This window comes from Ptychodera flava, chromosome 1, assembly GCF_041260155.1.
Source record: "Ptychodera flava strain L36383 chromosome 1, AS_Pfla_20210202, whole genome shotgun sequence".
Taxonomy (NCBI): domain Eukaryota; kingdom Metazoa; phylum Hemichordata; class Enteropneusta; family Ptychoderidae; genus Ptychodera; species Ptychodera flava.
In genome coordinates, this window is record NC_091928.1 from 48851642 (window position 1) to 48863713 (window position 12072).

Below are 12072 nucleotides of genomic sequence, written 5' to 3' on the forward strand. Positions count from 1 at the left end.
GTTTGCCCGTGTATACTTTCACCTCATTTGCATAGCTTTTTGGTACCTACCATACCAGAAATAAATTTATTTCATTATCTCTTTCTTTATTGGTGCTTTTTGTAAGGGCATCGGATGGAATAAGTTCGTCATTGTTTGCCAATTCTCTGGATTTATAGACTAATGTACGAACTTCTAAACTGATACGTGAGAGACAAAATGGAGTCCACTTAAGCCAAGTTGATAACTCGTGTCTCATCTAGCTTCCATATTTAAAGCACTTTTAATAGCTCTCAATAAGAGTTATCGATTTCGAATGTATAAAAGAGTATTCGCAGGAGTTTCGTCAATGGTCGATGGATTTTGGCTGAATATCAAGTCCTTCCTTTGCTGCCAACGAATTAAAAAATTCTGTTGGATAAACTTCTTGCTGGACACATAGGCGACACAGCAGCCAGAATCGCAGCATGCAGATCTTTATCGGGCCGTATTCTGTTGAAAGATTGGCGACAAGTTATCCGTCTGCTGTGTCTCGGTTGTTTTGGAGGATTTTCTGTTGTTTTTCCGGACGGGCTAGAATTCGACTTGTCCTTTCATTGTTTCGCCACGTTGGGCAGACAGGATTAGCATCAATAAGGCTTCGAATATCGGATCTAGACTGGACTGTCTGATGGTGCCAGTGCCAAGGATGTCTTTTGGTGTTCACCATCACCTAAGTAATCTTAACTGTTGTCAAGTTCAGGTATATGACTTAACTATTGCAGTTTCTTTGAATGAATGTTGCTTACAATGCCTATAAAGTATCAGACATACACTGCTCCGCTATTTTTCCATGATATTTCATGTTCGTTAACTATATTCATATCACCATTGGCCTCTTAGTCGTCTACAACTTTTGAACATGCTCTTAATGTGTTTGTGTCGTATCTAGTATATATATATATATATATATATATATATATATATATATCAATTATTGCATGATTCGAGGCACGATTCATTTATGCAAATGAATTTTGGGTAGCGAAGGGTAGCGGAGGTAGCGGACCATAATTTCACAGTTTCATCTATTTTCATCTACTTAGCAATTGTTTAAAAATATAGTAATTGCTAAATGTCAAACAATTACACCAAACTAGCAACTTTACGTGTCAATCAAGCGCAACACGGCACGCACTACATTCTGAGCTCGTATGGTTATGTCTGCCATGTGTGAGTAACTAGTGCAAACAACTTCAGCCAGCGGGATCTACTGTACAGCCACGGTCCCGGAGAGACGTGGTACATCTACTGAACACTAACTACGTTCCTGGTTTTCGTTCAAGTTAGAGAAGGATATAGTGGTAAGTGCCCACTGCTTTGTATTCCTATATGACACTATGCGGCTGTTATGAAGCTATAACCTTCCCCATTTTTGTCGCGGGTGACTTGTGAGCTGCAGCGGCTTCTACAAGTCACTCGACCCTAGGCCCCTGACCGTCTCGACCACTTCGGTATGAATGAAACTTGTATCATTATCATCTCGAAATTATGTCCTCAGAGTTGTCGATGCTAATAGCACTTTGAAAGACTTAAGTTGAATCTTGTAACGTCAGGAACGCACCTGAATGGGCTCGACAGATACATTGCGGTGGGACGCCGGGAACACACAGCACGGTATTCAGGGCACAGTGTGTGGTTAACACAGCGGCCGCCGTTGTGCATACCACGGCGGCCGCTATGTAATTCTTGATGCAGGGCCAGGCCGGGCCGAATAAAAAGAGGTCGGCCAGTTGCGAGTTCGGCCAGTAGGAGTATGGTTATATGATGAGACTACAGTGTTCTTCTATTTTCTAGGTCTCGCTAAAATTATAATGTGAAAGCGATGTCAATGTCATTCAAGAGCGCGATGTTTGCAAACTTCCTTCCCCATGGAGGTTACCTCGCTTCAACGCTAACTACAGGATGAAATCGGCTGCGCAGTGTATGTGGTACATCGTGTTTTGCTTTCCATTAAAAAAACTTAAAACCTACGATTTACTACCATAAAAACCATAGCATAAAACGTTATTCATCCAACGATCAACGATTAAGTCATTGTTACTGCTTGCTGCGAAAACGAGCCCTGCCAGTCCTTGGCATGTTCTTTTGGGAATGACCAAGCTACCCGAGTGGCAAAGGCTACGGATTCGCAGCAATGTTTAACTGCCAATTTGTACCTTTCGATCGTACGCCCTACCCGCGATCTGCTGAAAGGCTGAGGGCCACCAATGTGTTTGTCAGAGTGGAACGTCTTTTCGTTGTTTACTGAATGTTCAACAAAATAACATCATAACATCACTTTTGAATGTGAAGAGAAAATGTACCCAATCATATAAATGTAAGTGGCCGACCTCTCCCACTGGCCGAGTTGGTCGGCGCGGGCACTGGCCGAGCTCGCAACTGGCAGACGGCCGGTCGCAGTCCTAGCCCAGCGTACGACGCTGTTTGTTCCCGGCCTTATACGGCCTCCCCGGTCCGTATAACTCTGGGGACACACAGCATTGTACACAGGGCTAGGGCCGGGTCTATCAAAGTCACCAAACTCTACGAACAGCTGTCTGCGCGCTGCGCTTGGTCGTAAAAGTGTCTGAGCTCTGCATTTGTGTATCGAAACAGCTAAATTGTTTATTCAGAAGCCAATTTTCCCAGGAAAGATGCATGATATATTCAGTAAAACGTCATGAAACAAGAAAGATATGACAAGGTAGAGGTGAGCACAATTAGCGACAAGAGAGTGTTGGGGTCGAAACGGACAGGTGTCGAGGTGACTTACTCCGAGCCCGGGATGAGCTCTGCCAGTGTCTCCAAAAATCTCTAATCTTTCAGTGGAAGCGCAAACCGTGCGCGTCTGGGCCATGTCAAACATGTGCTTCCAATGGAAATCTGGAGATATTTTGAGACAGAGCTCACTCTTCTTTTGTTCAGTTGTCCCTTGGTCCTTCGCTATGATCCTTCGTTCAGCCCTTTCCCAGTGAATGTAAGCCTTTACCATTGGCGTCACATTGCCTACATGTGCATTCAAATCCAGCTTAGAATACCTTGGCCAGTCCAAACATTCAATAATTGTTGTATCTTAAGGAATGCTCTTTCCCCTATATATTTCCTCTTTGTCTACATATATTTGAAGTTTTTCTATGGGCGTGGGTGAAAGAGATTTTATTATATTATATCATCAAGTGAAGTAAGAATACTTAGATTATGTGTTAATATATAGTGTTCTTGGGAGTTTGAAACTAAGTCTGGCTTATAAATATAAAGTTCACGAGCATATCCTTTGGGAAAAAAATTAATCAGAAAGTCAGCAATGCTGAAGGGGTAAGCCTTATTTATGTTTCACATTCCATAATCATGTACCAAGTTCCCATGTCTTATGGTTTACGATTCACTCAGAATTTAATTCAGATGCGTGTCTGACTTTGCTGAGAATAAATCTACATGGAAGCATGAACAATCTTTATTTCCTGGCATGCTGTACTATCAATACATTTTCAAGATTTCAGTGTGTTAACGCTCATGGCATGTTTCAATTCCCAATAACAATCAAAAGCTATGTTTCTTGTACCAAACTAAACTAAGGGAGACTTCAGTGATTATGAGCAATGGCTCGGGGGTTGATCGGTATGCATGAGATTCAAGGAGACACTCCGATCCTTTTTTTCTCAAATTCTGCCCTCCCCAAAGCTTGTATTCACAAATCAAATGAAACCGTTCACTTCTTAACATCAAGGTGGCAAATTCTCTGACATATTGGGGAATAGCAATTCTGTTTACATAGTAATATAATAAATCTTGCAAATTGCAACATCAATGGTCTCCACGATTGGATTGAAAAATTGTGCTGCCTCATTTCCATATTTTAGCATAAAAATATTAGCATACTATTTGCATAAAATTTAAGTACCTGTCACAACTTTCCTCAATATGTCACTCTACACAGTAGACATGATGATCACATGATAAATACACTCTCAAAAGCAATCGAGAATACTACATGGAACTTCACTGTGTATCAAGTGAAGTTACATGTAGCATAAAACCGGTCAGTTTTCTAGAAAAAAATGTCCTTTGAAGTTGAAACACTTCGTAAGAGTATTGACAATGATAAATACTGAAAGGTTTAAAAATACAGAGTTGAAAGAAGAGTCACATCCCAAAGTGGCCTTACATGTCTTATACAGTATTTTGTTACATGTTTTGTAAGTGGGTAATTCCAGCACTCTGCCACATTTAATGGGCCTGTGGAGAACTGTGATTATAAAATACAATTTTATACCTTTTTAATGGGGTCCAGTAGCTAAATTAGTGACAGAAGTTGCAGTTTAGGGCTTCATCAACTTGATTTATTTTGAATCATGGGGGGAAAAGTGCCAAGGTTGTAGAAGTGGTGATAAAGACTTAGAGTCACAAGCTTTCATTTTGAACTCACTTCGGTGTGCATGTGATTTGTTCTTTTAAAGCTATAAGAGTTGGGTGAAGATGTTGTCATGGATACCTGTCCTAGGACACTGCCATTGATCCCAGTCCTGAGGTCGCTGTCATGAATTTCTGTCCCAAGGATGTTGATCATAAAACTGATTATTGTAAGTTATGAATAATTTTCCTAATGCAGTATAAATATATGCCAGATAGACTTAGATGGTATCATGCACCTAGAAGTCATGTTATCATGGTACAAATACTGGGCAACAGTATGTGTGCACATATAGGAATAAATATGACCATTTTATGCATTTGTTGTTGTTACTTCCTTGTTTTGTCGTAGTTGAGCAAAGGCGCTTCTGCAGTTGTGGACTCAAATAACCATTGGCTCATTTGCATATCAACCAATCCGATCACTTCAAAGAAAGATAAACAAGATGTCATCAAAATCAAACACTCACATGATGAACTACATGTATACTATACATAAATTTCATTCCAAAGTATCACTTTGTTTGCTTTTCAATCTTTTAGGCCAAAAATGAAGTTGGTTTCTCATCATCAATTTATTAATATAGACCAACTGCATCAACCCCCTCCTAAAATATCAGGGGCTACGTGCCATATACATGTACCTGAAACTATCAATTGCCAAGAAAAATTGCAAACATGATAGCGTGTGCATGTTTGGTAAATAAACTTTTTCCCGGTGCCTGGGATTCATCAACTGTCTCAGAATGCTGCACATGCTCTTGTTCTTGCATCTTGCAAATTTCTTGAGGGCATGGTGCTCACAGAACATGAAATTGATAGACTGGAAGATCAGGCTTCATTAAAGTCTAGAGTGTTTTAACTGAAGGATATTTGGCATTGTAAGTAGATCAAGTCTCCCGTTCAGTCATTTGAAAATATGAGAATGAAAGTTACTGTGTTTTAAAAGCTTCTCATTTTTAGCCTTCTTTTTCCTCTATCATGATTTGGGAATATTCTCCTTGTTAATTGTTTTTTTACCTAAAAGGTAGTAAAACTTGTGAAGCAAAACATGTCCCATACATTGCATTTTAACATAGACTTGAAGATTTGAAGGTCCCTGAAGACAGAGATACTGTACACATGATTTTTCAGACTAAAGCTGTTACAACATATAAAGCCAAGTGGTTGAAAATACATATAGTTATGGCTCAATAATGCTTTTTACTGACTCTGCAGGTGGGAAAGTGATACTGTCTGGCAGGTGTTCCCAAGTCATGATTGAGTAGTGCTCATAAGTTATCTCTTCTTCTGCAATGTAAAATACAGACACTCTGCATTTCTAAGATGGATATTGAGTTACATGACTGCAGGTAAAATATTTAGTTTTGCTAAATGATTTATACATGGTGTATGCTATTTTTTGCTTTGCTTCAAGGGAAAAGATGCAAAGGAAAAGAAAGCACCATGTTCTTCTGAAAATGGGAAAGAGAAGCCATATAAAACTGGTCAGTGAATTGTTAATGATATACTGACGCCTTGCCAGTGTACTGAGTGGTTGTAAGGACAACACAGTACATGTACATGTGTTTGCCTGTTAAGTTGTGAGTTACCTGAAATTAAATAATTTCCTTTAATTCTTAAGTTAAGGGGAAATTATTTTGGCAACTTGCAGTCATTAGGGCCTACAGCCAGTCAGTATGTTTCTAGATATAGACCTCATTTATGCACACTAGAGGGACACAGTACAATAAATTACCCACAATACTCTTTGATTTGTACCCTTGAAGGTAACTTTTCTAAAAACTTTTTCAGTTCTGCATGTAAGTACTAGTGTGCAGCATCAGAATAATTTTTAAATGATATCTAGTAAAAGTATGTTTAGATATTTCAGTGAAATTTTGAAAATAACCACTAAACAACCATAATGTCACATTCTGCGGGTACTACAAATGCCATACTTTTTAGGTAGCAAGTTATGACAAACTGAAGGAGTCATTCTCTCAGAAATCTTAGCATGCAAACTTCTTTTGTCATTTTCATTGCAAAAAATCAATATCCTTTTGTTTCATAAAACAGGTGCAACTAGTCTCCCTACTTTCCATCACATTATTCTGTATGGCTGAGGACAATCTCTGGCAAATTTCACAAAAATGCTATCTCCTCTCTCAATTATGCATAATTTTCCAAATTATTTAAAATGAGAATTGAGAAGAATGGTGTGCATAAAAGTACGTTTTCAAAATTTTGATAGATAGTCTGTGAATTTGTCTACACATGGGAGACATAGTAGACTTCACTCAAGTATCTCCGAGGATACAAATCGCAATGAATTATGGGAAATCTACAGTACTGTGAGGGATGAATGATCATTGATAGGGTTTCTTTGTTCCTCTCACTCATGGCAGCTTGGATGTGGCACTGACGTTGAAGTAATGATGATATTAAACTCTGGAATTTTATTCTCCTTCCCAAGTTTTCTGCAGTAATACCTCTTCTTGACCTTTATCCTGTCCTTTCTTCCCTTTTTAAGTGAGGTGTAAACTGCTTTTGTGAAAAGATCTCCACCATCTCTGAGTCTGATCCTGTCACATCCGAGTTCCATTAGATATGTGTATAAATACATGTAGGTTACATATATTCATATTATCAAACCAGATTCTGTGGTATCCAGGGAAATTCAGTGAAACCATTTTTATATTGACCATTTTTCAAAACAAACTATACAATCCTAGTTGACTGCAACCTATCTATTCAGAACAACTCTCAGACACTGTGTTTGATGTTCCCTCAGAACAGTAGCTGTAAGTTTTGATGATTTTATTATTAATTTTGTTCCTCAATTGTACCAACTGTACTGTCTTCTTCTGTTGCGAAAAGCACGTTGCATGTCCAGTGTTCAACTTGTGAAGACAGCATACATCATATATTAAATTGTGATTGTTAGCAAATTAATTTTAGTCCACACCAAAATTCACAGTGCACTTTGATGAGGTGAAAACTTGACATTTCAAGGGAGAAGAAAAGATAGTTAAGTTGGTACAAAAACAAAATATTTTTTTTTAATCAGAAAAGTAACAGGTGTATTGTACTGTTTTAAACTTAAATTAGACTGTCTAATGATGTGTGTTTTTGTGATGTCTATACAAATGTGTAGTTTATGTATTACAGCTAATCAAACCAGTCTCAAAGTGGCCTTTCAGTTAGGATGTAGTGGATGCTAAATGTAGCTTTTATCTATACTGTATTGCATTATTCAAGTTAAATTCCATAGAAACTATGTCAGTTAAGCAAGTGATTTCCCTCCATTCAACCCCAGTGCTTCAAAATCTGAGACAGTACCACAGACTGCTTCGCTTTAACAAGGTATATCTGTGTGATTGTTTGCTTTGAATGGGATCTTTAAAACTGGTTCCTTTGTAAGAGTCATGCCATGGATTTTACTTGGGAGGGCTTAGGAAGGAATTATCATGGGTTAGATAGAATATTAGACAATGTGAGGGGCTAATACTCAAGTGTAGGCTATCATTGAACAACACTAATTTTGATGCATGGCAGTATCTTGAATCCATATAATCATCTTTCTACCAGGCTCCATAGACAAACCATAGAAATAAATACCACCTGGGAGAAAGAGGATGAAACAAACTGACATCCTGAGCATGTAATAAAGAATTTAAAACAATGATCAAAGTTCAGTGTCCTCATGTCTCTAATTTTTAAATTGTTCAATTTCTCATTTCTTACCTTTCCATAGGAAGGAAGCATGCTACATTCATGGATGAAAAGTACCACTGACTGAGGCTGCGGAAGAAGCCATTGACAGGCATTTTTGTCACAGTAACAAAGTCTGAAGCTGAAAATTACCTAGTACAGGGAAAAGTTTTGTACAACAGGGACTGGAAATAACTGAAATGGCATGTTAAAAGCTGAACCATAGCATTAGGAAAGCAAACATTTACAGGAGACTACAATTTCACATAGACTACTCCCAGGCAATGCAAATGCAGGATCATATTAATTATCACACTGGTATGATTAGTCCAACCCCATGTGGACTGCATCTTCATGTAAATGATACATACATGTACAAAGGAGTAAAATTGATATGATGATGTAATTCTCACAAACTTAAATAGCTTTTTAATCCCTAGACACAAGGACAATGATTTGAGCATACATATATGCAATGTTACTTTCTTTCTGATATTATCAAAATTTGCCAGCCATTATTATTTTTATGTCTGGAAATATTACTTTGGCAGGTGTGAACTGAGGAAAGTGCACCATGACCCACGTATGTCCAGTAATTTTCTTCAAATGTGATAAGATCTGAAATGTCAATGTGATGGCCTGCTATCAGTTTCACTTTTTATCATGCAAAGGGCAATACAGAAAAACAGCAACTTTGTTGGTGATTTTGAGTCTTCTCACTGAATTGCAAGCACAAACATTGTGAATTTCAAATAAGATTTCATTCAAACATATTCTTTTTATCACATGCAAGAGGTCTCTATATATTTCAATTAAAGCACCTATTTACCAATTTGAACTGTATCATCTTTTGTGAGTTCTTTTTCAGGGGGTGTCATAATGTTAGTTGCATTATGGGTGAACAAGTTCAACATCACCTTAGAGTTCGACGATGTTGAGTATTGTGACTTTTGATGGAAAAATGCCTTTACAGATATTTTCTTTGCATGTGTGTTTCATCTTTCACGTAGTGAGAACCGAGAATCAGTGCTATACAATATCTTCCTTTCACACTAATTTGCTCCTGAAGCACAACACTTCTTACAGACTGCTTCATAAGTGAGATTTTAGCCTGCTGTCAATGACACAGAGCTTTATTCAGATAAGTGGATTGTCCTCAGTCCTCCATCCTCTGTGTTCCATCAACATTCATCTTCTTTTCAGGAACTGCTAGTTCAGTTGCAGGTTCTTAAGGATAACTGAAGTTCAAATTTTGCATATTTGTATTTTCCAGCAATTTCGTTGGTTTTTTGTCAAAAAATCTTCGCCTCTGAAATCATTTGTTCTATTGGTCTGAAATTTGGTATGTGGTTTGCTAGAGGTAACAAGTTTGTTCGAACAATTGTGGAATTTGTAAGTCTGGGACATTCCCATTTTTGGTCAAAAAATCTCTAAAAAGAGTTTGTTGCACAAGTTTGAAATTTGATGTGCAGGTTGCTAGGGGTGACATGTCAGGTTTGTCAAATTGCAGTGATTTTGCATATTTTTATTTTGGGTCGGTTTTTCCTGTTTTTGGTCAAAAAATCTTCGTTGACTACCAACTTTGAGCCAAAGGGATTTTTTGAGTGACAAAATATTAGAAACCTGTTTCAAGCCAAATGATATTCGAGAGTATGCAGCTCCAAGATTTCATTTTTTCTGGAAATTTTGTTCTGTTTATCACCTACTCTGTTGGCTAAAGTATGTCAAAATGTTTGTATTTATCTGTTAAACACAGCCTTATGTATATTGTCAACATTGTTACTGTGAAAAAGTGAATTTCAGTTCAGGATATCAAGACTGTTTAGAAAGCTGAAGCACTTCAGCATAATTAGTGGCAAGCAGGTGCAGTTGACTCTCACCACACTATAAATATCAAAATTATCATGAGTGAGCTATTATACCTCTACTAATCTTCCTGTAAATCTTCTTATGTCCGTCACATTCTTATTTCAATAATGAAATACTTTTCATTGAAATTATACCCTGTAGGTGCAAATTAATGTTTTTATTTTTGTTGTTTAAAATAATTTGCTTGATTGTTTGCTAATGAGAGACAGATGTCTACAATACACCATATATACGGCTTAGTTATCTATGTGAGTTAAGCAAACTATGTTGACATCACTGACAAACATCTAGGCTCCTGTCGTTATTAGTCCCACGGACACCGTCCGGGGGACTTATAGGTTTGGTCATGTCCGTGTGTCCGTCCGTCCGTCCGTCTGTCCGTTCACGCAGATATCTCAGAGACGCCTGGAGCGATTTCGTTCAAACTTGGTACAAGGATAGTACCATACCTCATACAGATGCACGTCGATTTGTTTCACAATGCGATCAAATTTGGTCGTGGTAGAGGACTTTTTAGTTTTCACCTCCATAGACTCCCATGTATAAGGCAGACCATAGACTCCCATGTATAAGGCAGACCATAGACTCCCATGTATAAGGCAGTCCATAAACTCCCATGCATAAGGAAGTCCATAGACTCCCATGTATAAGGCAGTCCATAGACTCCCATGTATAAGGCAGTCCATAGACTCCCATGTATAAGGCAGTACATAGACCCTGCCAAGGTATAAGCCAAGAAAAATAAAAATTTAGTTTCTCATCGTATTCATATTGCAAAAAGGATGCAGTGACACAGTTTTTAGTCCCCACAGATAAAGTCCAGGGGGCTCATAGATTGGGTCATGTCAGTCCGTGAGTCCATCCACGTGAGTCCATCCGTTCACGCAGATATCTCAGACACTTTGAAAAAATGTCATGTGACCTCGGTGACCTTTGACCTCGAATATACATATTTGTCCATAACTCAGTAACCACAAGTGCTACACCCTTCATATTTGGTATGATGGGACACCTTATGACGCCACATATTTTACCTCATTAATTATGCGCATATCTAATTTTGAGCGAGCCAATAGAGCTAGAGGTCTGATTTTTGGTATATAGGGATAACTTAGCAATACAATTATTTGAAAAAATTTAATGTGACCTCAATGACCTTTGACCTCAAATATACATATTTGTCCAAAACTCAGTAACCACAAGTGCTACACCCTTCATATTTGGTATGATGGGACACCTTATGACGCCACATATTGTACCTCATTAATTATGCACATATCTAATTTTGAGTGAGCGAATAGAGCTAGAGGTCTGATTTTTGGTATATAGGGATAACTTAGCAATACAATTTTTTTGACAAAATGTCACGTGACCTCAATGACCTTTGACCTCAAATATACATATTTGTCCATAACTCAGTAACCACAAGTGCTACACCCTTCATATATGGCATGATGGGACACCTTATGACGCCACATATTGTACCTCATTAATTATGTGCATATCTAATTTTGAGCAAGCCAATAGAGGTAAATGTATGATTTTTAGTATATAGGGATAGACTATAGGATAGAAATTTTTTGACAAAATGTCATGTGACCTCGATAACCTTTTACCTAAAATACACGATTATGTCAATAAATAAGTAACCACAAGTGCTATGTCCTTTATATTTAGTAGGATGGGAGACCTTATGACAACACATGCTTTACCTCGTTAATTATGCCCATATATAATTGTGGGCAAGCCAATAGAGCTAGAGGTCTGAATTTTGGCATATATGGATTAATTAGCAATACAATGTTTTTTTTCCAAAATGTCACGTGACCTTGATGACCTATGACCTTGAATATGCATATATAAGCATAACTCAGTAACCACAAGTTCTTTACGCTTCAATTTTGATAGGATAATAGACCTTAAGATGTCACATCTTGTACCTCATTTATTATGCACATATGTATTTCTTGGCTGGCCAATACAGCTAGAGGTTTGATCTTTTGTCCCGATTTAGAACCATAACTTAGACATGCCTCTTGTTTCAAATTGGGAACAATGACATAGACCTATGTGTCCATAGATCTGAACATATACACTCCA

General features: G+C 37.9%; 1 long non-coding RNA gene across 1 annotated transcript; it reads left to right on the forward strand.

Annotated features, from left to right (window-relative positions):
- The first annotated feature begins 1221 nt into the window (after positions 1 to 1221).
- LOC139140092 (uncharacterized) lies at positions 1222 to 10209 on the forward strand. The gene is made up of 4 exons (XR_011553943.1): positions 1222 to 1322; positions 4458 to 4580; positions 5828 to 5897; positions 8147 to 10209. It is a non-coding gene; the product is annotated as an uncharacterized lncRNA (long non-coding RNA).
- Positions 10210 to 12072: the final 1863 nt, after the last annotated feature.